Below are 12,400 nucleotides of genomic sequence, written 5' to 3' on the forward strand. Positions count from 1 at the left end.
TTTAATGTTCATAACATATATTTGCAATTGCTAGATTTACTTCCGATATTGGATTTTACTGTCAATGTTATTTTGATGATCAAATCCGGGCGAATCTCAGTCCCGTATTTCCCTGATGCTATAATTAATTATGTTTGATATTAATAATACAAATTTCTGTTGCTAATCTGATGTATATCTGATTATAATTTATCTATGGTTCAGATTACACATTAATACTTCTTTGATGCTCAATATGCATTTTTCCGAATTTAAATTTGCATCTTTCAGTGTTCAATGGAGATGTTGTTTTTTTTTTAAATTTTGTCACACTGACATCAAATTGGACTGTTTTTTGATGCATTCCCATTCATTATATTCAAATGCAAACATCCAATGCTCTTTGAAAGGTTTTATACCGTCATTATATTTCAAGCGCATTTAAAATCGACCCTTGAAGTGACTATTTATTGAAATTATTCCTGGGTCACATGTGCCATATGCGCTGTTAGCGGCAAAATTAGACAGTCGGTTCACGACTGACGTTCGCTTTTGAATTCACTTGAACTCCTGCGAAGTGGACACACACACTGCACACACACACACACTGCACGTGTTGTGTCTAACTCACGTCCTGCACCTCCAGGTTTATAATCACACCCCTCGGGTCTCATTTACGCAGCTGAAGATCTACTTAGAACTTGTGATCCTTCACCGATGTTTTCTCAGGGTGACAAAGATACAAAGAGACCACAGACACACACCACGAGGGAAATGACTGCCCATGACTAAATGTGTGTGTGTGTGTGTGTGTGTGTGTACATGTATACACCTCCATTAACAACTCTGATCACGCTTTCTCAAATGCTCATTATCTCCCATCTACTGATTTTTATGACACATGAGGTCCCACATTGAAGAATTAATATATAAAAAAAGAAATAAATACACAATTCGATGACATTTTTGGATTATTTTGCAAATTACAAACGGCAGACGAACCATAACTTCAGGACTATTAGCCGCTACGGGCTAACAAGGTTCAAATATTTTGCCTCGTCGCACCAGACCGATGAAATTAAACACACACACCGCAGAACACACATGTTTGGTTTACATGGATGATACTGAAAGCGACAACAAAAGAGAAACAGAGGAAGTGTGTGACGGAGGAATTCTGAGGAACAAAAGAAGACGACTTTAGTGCTTTAAATGGATACAGGATAAAAATGAAGATAGCGATCAATGGCTTTTCCGAGTAGGATAATGTATTTTTCTATTCTTTATAAGTTTATTCTTTATAACTTTTTGTGTTGATATCTTATGTTAAAAAATGGACACGTGTTGCCTATATATGCACAATTTTTTTTTTCAAATTTAGTGGTTGTGGCTTATTTTCAGTTGCGCTCAACAGTCTGAAAATGACTGTTGCGTTGTTTGTATTGTTTTGTTTAATCTACAGATTAATGCTATCTCAGTGAGGAATTACTAAGAAAATGTAATGCCTTTTTTCAGTAAATTGCCGAAAAAAATTCAAAAATGTAAGTATTATTCATTGTGAGAAATGTGAAAAATGCAAGAAATATTAGGAATATTAGGAAAATTAGGAAATATTAGGAAATTAAAAATAAAAAAATCCCAATATATGTGATCAAATTGCTTGAAATATATTAATTTCAGTGTTGAACATAAATTCATGTCTTAACTTCTTGTCATTATCCTCACTCGCTTGAGAATAAAAAAAACAAATAAAATAAATAGAAAGCAAAATTAAGTGAGCGGTTTGTCACGCTGATATAAAAATAGGCGACCAGGAAGTGTTTTTTCTAGAAGGGCATCATTCCGTTCCTGCATCTTATGCTTCTTTTAGGCCGAGGTCGCACGCCGTGAAGAATAGAAGGCTACATTTCCAATGCTAAGGACAAAAACAACACTGGTAATGATAGCCTGTGGTAACCCACACACACACACACACACACACACACACACACACACACACACACATCTTGTTTTGCTTGTGTGTAATTTGAGTGACAGTGTCGCTTAGATAGGAATTAGGATCAAACTCATGCAGAAAAACCCACATCGTAACACACACACACACACACACACACACACACACACACACACACACACACACACACACACACACACACACACACACACACACGATGCACACAGTGTGAAGACTTCCATTCACAAAGCTCAAAGGGAAGACAAAATAACTATTAATGATCACGCGGAGCTGTCCATCAATACTCAGAATATGTAATTGTTCGCATATCTTATACTTTTTACTACTTTAATTGATTTCCAAGTCATTTTTAGCGGCTTCGGAAGATAATTTCCTCATTTATTTTGTTGCTATGTCATGCCAACTATCATTTAAATTTGTATTTCATCTGTGGCCATCTGTGTATTTTCGGAGATCATTACCGTTCTTTTAGTTTAAACAGGTTCTTTAATATGAGTTAATGTGGTTGTAAACATTTTACATTTAATGTTTAATCACGACACCATCCATAAAAATACTATTCAAATTTGGGTTCTCTGATCAAAGTATAAGAAGACATTTCTGAAAGGGAAACTAAAAACATAGATACATTTTCATGAATGAACGTTTTTAATGGAATTTCATCAACTTCCAAAAGTATGACCTCGCCTTAATTCAGCATTTGAGTTATTAAGTTATGGGGTCTCAAAATGTGTCATTGATAAACTACAATCATGGACTCCATGATGATTTTTGCCACTTTAAAACAAATATTTCCTAATGTTTCTGCCATCTGGATATGTGTACTTTTATCTTTTGTGCAAAAGTTACTCTGATCAAATAAGACACTGGATTTTTATAGATATTAGCTGGATTTGGACCCTTTAATCAATTATAATATTTGAATCATTTTTGACCGATAAAATGTCTCTAAATAGCGACCGATGTTGACATTTTTACATAAACGATCACCATGAAAAGGCGTGTTTTAAAACGATCTCGTCCAGACTTTTCCCGCTTGACGCGCCAAAGAAAAGATGTTAAGAAACACCGATCCTGAGACTTTCAAAACAAAATAAAGCACAAAAGCTTTCCATCACGGCAGAAGATCCACTGCTCATCTTCACTGTTCAAACCATCCAATAAAAGAAACAGACATCTGAGATTAGCTCGCTGTAGCCGTCGCTTTATGGTTTAGAAAAGAATATTTCGCGATACGACTACGGTTAAAAACCTGCGTTTCTGAGGAAATATTTGTTTCCTAGATGTTTTGGAGAGAAGGTCTGAGATGGTTGGGTCACGGAGGAGGAGGAGGGAGAGTCGGTATATCGGCTGACGGATGCTGGAATTGGGGGTCTGGAGGAAGAGAAGATGGATGGACGTAATTGGTGTGAGGGAGAAGAAGAAGAAGAGGAAGAAGAAGAAGATGAGGATGAAGAAGAAGATGAAGAAGAAGATGAAGAAGAAGATGAAGAAGAAGAAGAAGATGAGGATGAAGAAGAAGATGAGGAAGAAGAAGATGAAGAAGAAGATGAAGAAGAAGAAGATGAGGATGAAGAAGATTATGAAGATTATGAAGATTATGAAGATGAAGAAGAAGAAGAAGAAGAAGAAGAAGAAGAAGAAGAAGAAGAAGAAGAAGAAGCGGAAGAAGAAGAAGAAGAAGAAGAAGGAGAAGAAGAAGAAGAAGAAGAAGAAGAAGAAGAAGAAGAAGAAGAAGAAGAAGAAGGAGAAGAAGAAGAAGTAGAAGAAGAAGAAGAAGAAGAAGAAGAAGAAGAAGAAGAAGAAGAAGATGAGCAGTCAGTTGCATCTTTCTAAGGTAAACATGTGATTACTTTGTTGGACTTTTAGCCACATTTGGACGATTGTGTTCTTAAACGCAGTTGAAAGTTAAATTGTGAACTAACCGCCATCCAAACCGCCGTACATCAATGTCTGCAACATTGATTCGACAGTGTTTCGAACTCTTTAAAAATACCGCATTTGCGATTGGCAGCCGACGTCTTTCTGAAATCTAACACGCCTTTCGATCGAAATTCCTTTAGAATTCAACTCGGGTGCAAAATGGGTGATATTGGATGCGTGTGAAGGAACAAGGCTGAAACTAAACTCCACTGCTGCCTGTAGGCTAAGGCTATTTTCAGCTCTGGCCCAAATATGCAGGCTTAGAATGGTTTAGTCTTCTTCTCTTGATTTTTTTTTCTTTCTTTTCTCTTCTTTTTGGAAGAGGGGGGGCGGGTTGTCACAGATGAGAGACTCTGCACCACGGTAACATTTTTTTTAGGTGCCATTTAGAACTTCTGACTTTTAAATAAACCACACTGAGAATATTACTTTCCAAACTCCAAAAGATCGTAGCGCTTCGCAATTTTTGGCGTATCGTCAAAAGAGCTACGTAACAATGCCGACTCTGGATCTAATCTGCCTAAAATACAAAACCCTGAACGTCAATAAATCTGGAAATGGAGTTTCGAAAAAAAAAAAAAAAAATCATTTTGTTGTCCGGAAATATTTTACATTTCTATATCACACAAACACATATAGATAGATCCTATAATTATTCGCATTTTTTTATTATTTTATTTTTTTTCATCATCACGTTCCATCGACTTCGAGGCTGTTTAATCGAACACGTAAGTGTGATTTAAAAGAAATAATTGGAACATTTCTATGCATTTTTTTTTTTTTTTTTTCCTTTTCTTATCTACAGATGCACGCGTAACCTTGAAATGAAACACCGTAGCCATTGGTGCTCCACCATTTTGTGTTTCTGATCCAGCCATTTTAGTCGAACGGATCGGTGAAAAATAAAAAAAATAAAAAGAGAAAGGAGCCGGTCGAGTCCGGGGGAGTTTAATGTGGTTCAGGTAGTTTTAGCGAAACCCTCTGCAGCAGTCAAGAATGCTGATAAGAGAGTAAGTCTACATCTTATTCGACTCTCCTTTCAGCTTTTCCCTTCGGGGTTCAAGACGGCGCATCTTCTTCCATCTCACCCTTTCCTCTGCATCCTTTCCTCTGCACTAACTTCATGCATGCTATCACTTTTGCTATAAATCTCCCCTTTGCTTTTCCTCCTGCCTGACAGTTCCAGCCTCGGCGCCCTTCTATAATTGCAGATTTTGTTTAAAAAAAAAGAAAAACGACAATAAAAAGGTAGCGTTTTATCATCTTCGATCCGTTTCCTTTCACGTGTTGACCGGGATCGTCTGAGTTACCAAATAACGGAAGGAGAAGCTACAGTACGTTTGTCAATATTAAGATAAGATAAGAAGAACTTTATTAATCCCGAGGGAAATTGTTGTGCCAGAGTTACAGAAAATATGACAGTAATAAATAATAAAAAGAAAAGGCAGAATTAGAAATAAAAATAAACTATAAAGTGTCTCAGTGAAACTATAAAGTGTCTTAGTAAACAACAATATTGATTCATCCAGTATCGTTCGTCCTTATTGGTCGATTCCGATTGTACAAGGAAGAGTCACGATCGAAAACAACATTTCCGCCAAATAAATACCTCTTTCATTTTATTTATTTTACTTTAAAACGTCCTGAAAGCTATTTTAAAAAAAAAAAAACTCTCAACACGGATTGCAAAACTTTAACCCTCATATTATGTTAAGATAATATGAGGGTTAAAATTTTGACGCCGGGCTGCATTCTGTACCCGGGTAACCAATATCAACGTGAAATGTCAACTCTTTATGTGTGTGTTTGTCGGTTTCTGAGTGTGTGTGTGAGTGCGTGCACGTGCGCGTGCATGTGCGACTGTCCTCATTTTCGATCAGCCTCTATATTAACTCCTGGCTGCACATTCAAGACTCTCCACAATGCTGGTTTTGTTGGGAAACAAAACGGCGGGCCTCCCTGCCTGTTAGAAATTAATCACTGTTGAATTGGGAGCCATGAATTCTCTTCGTCACCTCCTTCTCTTTTCTCTGCCTCTCTCGCTCTCTGTCACAACGTACAGCGGTTCCCAGGGAGAAGTGACACTGTGATTAAGAGTCTTGATGTGAAGAGCTTCCTGCTGAACACAGTGGGCGGGAAAAAGACATGGAAAGGTTAGGCTTCCACGGAAAGTGCCTATGTGTGTGTGTGTGTGTGTGTGTGTGCGATATAGAGCCCCTTTTTTTTTTTTTTCACAAATAGAACTATGCTACGAGTTATTACCCGGAGGAACAGTATGTGAGAACGCAAATGTTTAAATCATTAAACGGACTGTACTTTGCCGTTTTCCAGCACAGGGTCAGATAATGCAATTAGCCGGTGTGGGAACAGAGCAGGTCGATGTCCAGAAAATTCAGAGCGAGCGAGTGGGTGTGTGACGCTTTCAATCAAATAGCAGGCGGGAAACCAAAGACTATAAATGTTCAGGGGAGGGATAATTTACAACACATTTATGACAATATCATTCTGGCGGAATTCGGGGGACTGGACAAAGGAATAAAAGCAGAACTTGACACCATATGTAATTGACTTTTTTTTTACTTTTTTTTTTTTTTTTTTCTCTCTAAATGTGGGATTTCTGCCAGAAAAGTTGTGGTATTTTTACAGGGTGGTTGTGTGGCTACACTTAAATAAAACCTTGTGGTTCTGAGAGAAAGACAAGAAAGACGTCCAGGTTGTCTGAAATAAGTTATGCTTCCAATCAATTGTGAATATCAAACCAAACAGTTGTATTTAAATTCACAATTTATTATTTTTTTTTTTTTCTTGTAAAATAAAACTTCTGTTTCAATTAAAAAAAAAAAAAAAAAAAAAAAAAAGGAAACAATGCAGGAGGCCAACAGTGCAACAAACACCTAAAAATTAAATCATCTCCAGCATTAATGCTGTTTTAGGCATGGAAACATCTAAAAAGACATTTGACACAGCAAAGTATGGGAGTAAAAACTAAAAAAATGAATATATACCTTACATTAATCAAAGAGCATTTTCAGTCCAGAGGCAAAAATGAATTGATATGAGGAAAAAAAGATCAATGCATGTTACTGCTGCTATAAAATGCAATTTATTCAGGGATCTACTTTTTCTTTCAGGTTGAAATCCGAGAGATAAATACAATATCATGCTTTCTGCAAAATCTGGAATTTCCAAAATGTACCGGGGTTATTGAACCCTTCTCTCATGTATTGATAAACTATTTTTTATGTTTACACAACATTAATCTCTGCACCCCATCACCTCAGCTGAACTGATGTTATTAATCTCAATATGGGAAGAAATTGAAATGTCAAAAGATTATAGTTGAGGACAAATCCCAAATTGCCTCATCTATTATATTTGCAGAACTCTGAGTGTATCAATGACGAAGAGAGAAGCGGCAGTCAGAATTCTCATCGCGCATCATGGTAAGAAATTATTTCCAGTTAGAGTGGAAATACCACGACAGATTCCTTCAGCCAGTTTTGGGCTCGTACTGCAAACCAGACATTTACCGTCATTTCCGGACTATAAGCCGCTACTATCTTTGAACACTGCAGCTAAAAAAAAATGCAACGGATAATTTATGGATTTTCTGGCCGTACAATTCCGACACCGAAAAAGACGACTATAATGGTTTTAGTGCGCAGGAGGAAGGGAATTGTTGTGCCAGAGTTTCAAGTAAAAACACAACAGTAATAGATAACGATTAGAAAAAAAAGCAAAAAAAAAAAAGCATTTCCAGTACGTATTTGTGGATGTTGCCGGTATTTATCTAATTAAAAGTTGAAAAGAAAATGTGTAAATATCTCATGTTTCAACTTGGGAAAAGCGGCATATATATGTACATATAGATTTGTTCCGTTAATTTTAGTCGGTGCGGCTTATATTCAGGAGCGCCCAATAGTCTGGAAAACACGGTAACAGAATTAGGCATCAAAAAGTGAGATGTCATTAGATTCAAAGCTAAATCTGGACCACACAAGACATCCTGATTTCACATTAGTTACACATATTTAACAAAAAAATATTTCAAATGTCAACATTGTTTACCTATTTTATTCAATTTTTAATTTTCTTTTATTCCAAATATTTATTTATGTTCATTTTATACATATTTATAAATGTTGCTTATCTGCTCTGGGTTGCTATGCCACTCCTCCTTCCCAAATAAAGTTTCTCTGATTCTAATTCTCCGGTATTTTCCTTTCCGAAAAGAAATATTTCGATCAATAAGGTTCTAGGTCAATTAGGGAGATCATCTCAAAATGTAAAATACACGGACTCAATAAAATCTCATAAAATCTACCCCTTTTTTTGGCAGGAAATCCACCGCAGTCACGCTACTATAGGAACAGCACAGGAGTTGCAGGGTTCAGGCGGTGAAGCTCAGCCATTACTCTGTCATGCCACATAACGGATGCTACTTCTAATATCATCGCAGAGAATAAAGAGTGAGGTGCTCTTTCTTACAGATAACTTGAAATCCCCCGAGCGATGGGCTATAAGCTGTTTACATGGCCGCATCTGTCATCAGACCTTGACACTCAGCAGTTTCACTTTCAATATAATCGCCATGTAGCCCCATTTACCGCAAAGGCCTGTTGTTGCAAATCATGTAAACTAGTGCATGATCGGACCGATCACCCCTAGTCGTGCAAGTAGGGATCGGCGAGACCCTCACCCGGGTCTCGTCATAAACCCCGCCGGTGTCGAATTAACCCCCCGCCGAAATCGGGACGGTGCAATCAGTGAGCCGACAGCATCCCGGCTCCCGCTGGCTGACAAGTGTTCGCTATCTCGGCTGTAAAACAACTATTTCAATTGCGGCGTCGAGCACCCTCGACGGCGTCGTTCCACCTGATGGATCGCTATTGAAAACATGAGAAAGGGATGTTTAAAAAGCACCATCGGCATGCAAAGGACTTCTTTTATCCACCCTTACCGTGGGTATTTACAACATGCTAACAAATTCAGGCAAGAAAAGGCAAAGCAAATTAAACATATTCCAACTCGTGAGCGTGTTGAGGGAGCCAATTTGATTACATTCTCACAGAAAAAAAAAAAAAAAAGTACATCTACTTATCAATGATGTTTCCTTCAAGCTGTATAAGAGATGAAAAAGATACAATGATCACTAAATTCAGTTTTTTTTTTATGTATTATTTATTGGAACATTTACTTGTTAAAACCTTACAAATTAATTCTAATTAAAATCTATGAATGTCCGCACCCATGAAATGCATTGAAAAAAATAATAATAATAGAGGAAACGTATCAAAAAACTAAAAATAAATTTCATTTTGGCAAATGACACTAACTGGTCAGAACTCTGTTCTCAGTAAACGTTTCCTGTACAATAAAAGGATCCATTTGACACAATTGAATCACAGTTAAATGGGATTTTGATGCATCAGCATCCGGACAGTTTTAGGAGGCTGCGAAACGTAACCAGCCTGACATCACCTCGGCCGGCGTTCGCAGAGAACCGTCTTTCGGTCCGGTTTCATCAGCGCATCTGATAATGTTATAAAACCAGACGTGACGCATTTTGTTTTCTAATATTCCTCCAGCCGATAAACACAATATGGGGATTTCACTTGTGGTTCACCACTGTAAGAAACATAGCTTTTCCAATCGCAGTGCAAAAGGTCTACTCTTCGACCGAGGATAATCTCAAAAGGTAATATGTTTTGTGAGGACAAGAATTTGCTGATAACAGTTGATAAAACCTATTTCTCACATGAACATATATCTATCCATCCATCCGTGGTCTGCAGCTCATCCTACGCAGGGTTGCGTGAGCCGATCTCAGCCGCCATGGGGCAGAGGTGGGGTTCACTTTGGGCACTCTTCCCAATTTTTCTCCAATCAACCTGCCATGTGTTTTGGGATCGAGGGAGGAAACCCACGTAGACACGGGGGGAAGACGCGAAATCCACACAGAAAGGTCTCCTGTCGGAATCAGACCAGGGTTCTTCATTATGTGAAGCCAGAGCGCGAACCACCTATGTACCACCAATGTACCACCAATGTACCACAAAGTACCACCAATATACCCCTAATGTACCACCTATGTACCATCTATGTACCACTTAGGTACCACCTATGTACCAACTAGGTACCACCTATGTACCACCTATGTACAACCTGTGTACCACCTATGTACAACCTGTGTACCACCTATGTACAACCTGTGTACCACCTATGTATAACCTGTGTACCACCTATGTACCACCTATGTACCACACATGTACCACAATATACCACTCATGTACCACCAATATACCACCTATGTACCACCTGTGTACCACCTATGTACCACCTGTGTACCACAATATACCACTCATGTACCACCAATATACCACCTATGTACCACTCATGTACCACCTATGCACCACCTATGTACCACCAATATACCACTCATGTACCACCAATATACCACCTGTGTACCACCTATGTACCACCTGTGTACCACCTATGCACCACCTATGCACCACCTATGTACCACCTATGTACCACCTATGCACCACCTATGTACCACCAATATACCACTCATGTACCACCTATGTACCACCTATGCACCACCTATGTACCACCAATATACCACTCATGTACCACCAATATACCAGCTATGTACCACCCCTCCGCCCTGAAAATATACTGTATCTAAGTTAGAAATGAATGAGGAACAGGTTATAGATTCGGCTATAAACAGCTGCTTCCAAGTTTACGACCCTTCATAATTAAAACAGATTTATTTCTCAATTTAAAGACCTTTAACCATATCGAATATCTAATTGACAATTGCAATCAACAAACATCAGAGGAAGATGGACATAAAAATGAATACTTGATATACCAATTTTTTAAATAATACTTGAATGGAAAAGTGAACTAAGACTCCGTTATGGAACTATTTTTATTGTCAATATTGAATTTATTTGTTATCATTCGTACTAAATCTATGAGTGTGATTCATGGCATCCTGATTGGCAAACTGTGCTAGTGTATCTGATTGTGTGTGTGTGTGCGTGTGTGTGTGTGTGTGTAAAGACCTTTTTTTTGGTTGTAATTGTGTTTGTAGTGTTTCTCAGCAGCGAGGGCTGATTTATGGGGCTTGCCAAGTCTTGGCTAACAAGAGCCATAAATCCTAACCTTGCTCTGCTCTTGTTCATTACCTTGTGACAAGCACACTGGGTTAATGACGGTGTGTGTCCCGATGTGTGTACATGAGTGCCTGGAGTGTTAGATATACGTACAGTGAATAAAAGTATTCTTACAGACCCCCCTCAACAAGTTAAATGGGTTCTGACCTTTTCTTAGTGAAATGGTCAACTAAAATTAAAATAGAAATTAAAAAAAGACTAAATCAAAATGCAAAAAATGAAAAAAACACACACACACACACACACACACACACACACACACACATGCATGTACAATCTATGATGTCAGCACTGCAAGTTCATGAAGTCCAAAAGAAGCACAAGCGCTTTATACGTCAGTCAAATTATGTGACTTGAAACTACGTTGAATTACTACTATGTACTGCAAAGTGCACCTATGATTCCAATAAGAAGGAATACATTTGTTTATATTCAATATTCTTTCTTCCCTTTTTTTTTCTGCGATGTATGTGTGTTGTTTTCTTTGCAGACTGATGTGAATGATTCTGCAAGAGCAAAAAAATATATATCTTTTTTTCCTTCTTTGAGCTCTTAATTATGTGTGCATGTAGGCAAAGTAGGTAAAAAGAAGCAGTTTATAATATCATTATGAAATTTAAAAAGCTAACATATATATTATATTCATATATATAGATGTATATATAAATCTACAACATACATATATATGTTTGTGTTGTGTGTGATTGGTTTTACTATTTAAGAGAAACCACGTTCAACATGGCGGCTATCATGCCGCAATTTCAATGTAGGGGGGAAAATGAAAAAAATGTTCAAATAAAATTTGGCAAAAGCCCATAATGCTCACATATTCAGAAAATTACATATAAATAGCACCTAAAAACTTAAACATTGGGATCAGCTGCAGCGACCACAAGATAAAGAGCAAAATAAGTCATAAACCTGTAATGAGAAAAAAAGCTGTGCATCGTGTGAAATATAATAACAGGGTATTTTTCTGTCTCTGTGGATGAAAACCACCTTTCCTCTGTATTGGGTTGACATTCACCAAAAGTCACCACAGTCTAATCTTATAAAATACAGAGAAAATATCGAGAAAAGCACGCTGGTCTAACAAATAACCAGTCCAGCATGCAGAAAACAGTAGAATTACAGCGTGAATGAAAAGGATGGATCTCTTGCATAATATTAAAATTCCAGATACTTATATCATGTTTGCAAATGACATAATTGCACAAAACATTTATTTTTATGTTCTTTGAATTGCAAAACTGTGGTTCAATCTTGGACAGCTGTTTTTGCTTTTTATGGTGGAAGAAGAAACTAATCTTTGAGAATGAAGAAATGTGATTGGAAATTT

The 12,400-nt window shown here is 37.5% G+C and overlaps 1 protein-coding gene across 1 annotated transcript in view; it reads right to left on the minus strand.

Annotated features, from left to right (window-relative positions):
- Positions 1-12,400, minus strand: part of fat3a (FAT atypical cadherin 3a) — a 206,365-nt gene that overhangs the window by 106,034 nt on the left and 87,931 nt on the right. The window lies entirely within an intron of this gene.

The sequence above is a fragment of the Fistularia commersonii genome, chromosome 3 (assembly GCF_037954325.1).
Source record: "Fistularia commersonii isolate RoL2024-O1a breed Wild chromosome 3, RoL_Fcom_v1.0, whole genome shotgun sequence".
NCBI classification, from domain to species: domain Eukaryota; kingdom Metazoa; phylum Chordata; class Actinopteri; order Syngnathiformes; family Fistulariidae; genus Fistularia; species Fistularia commersonii.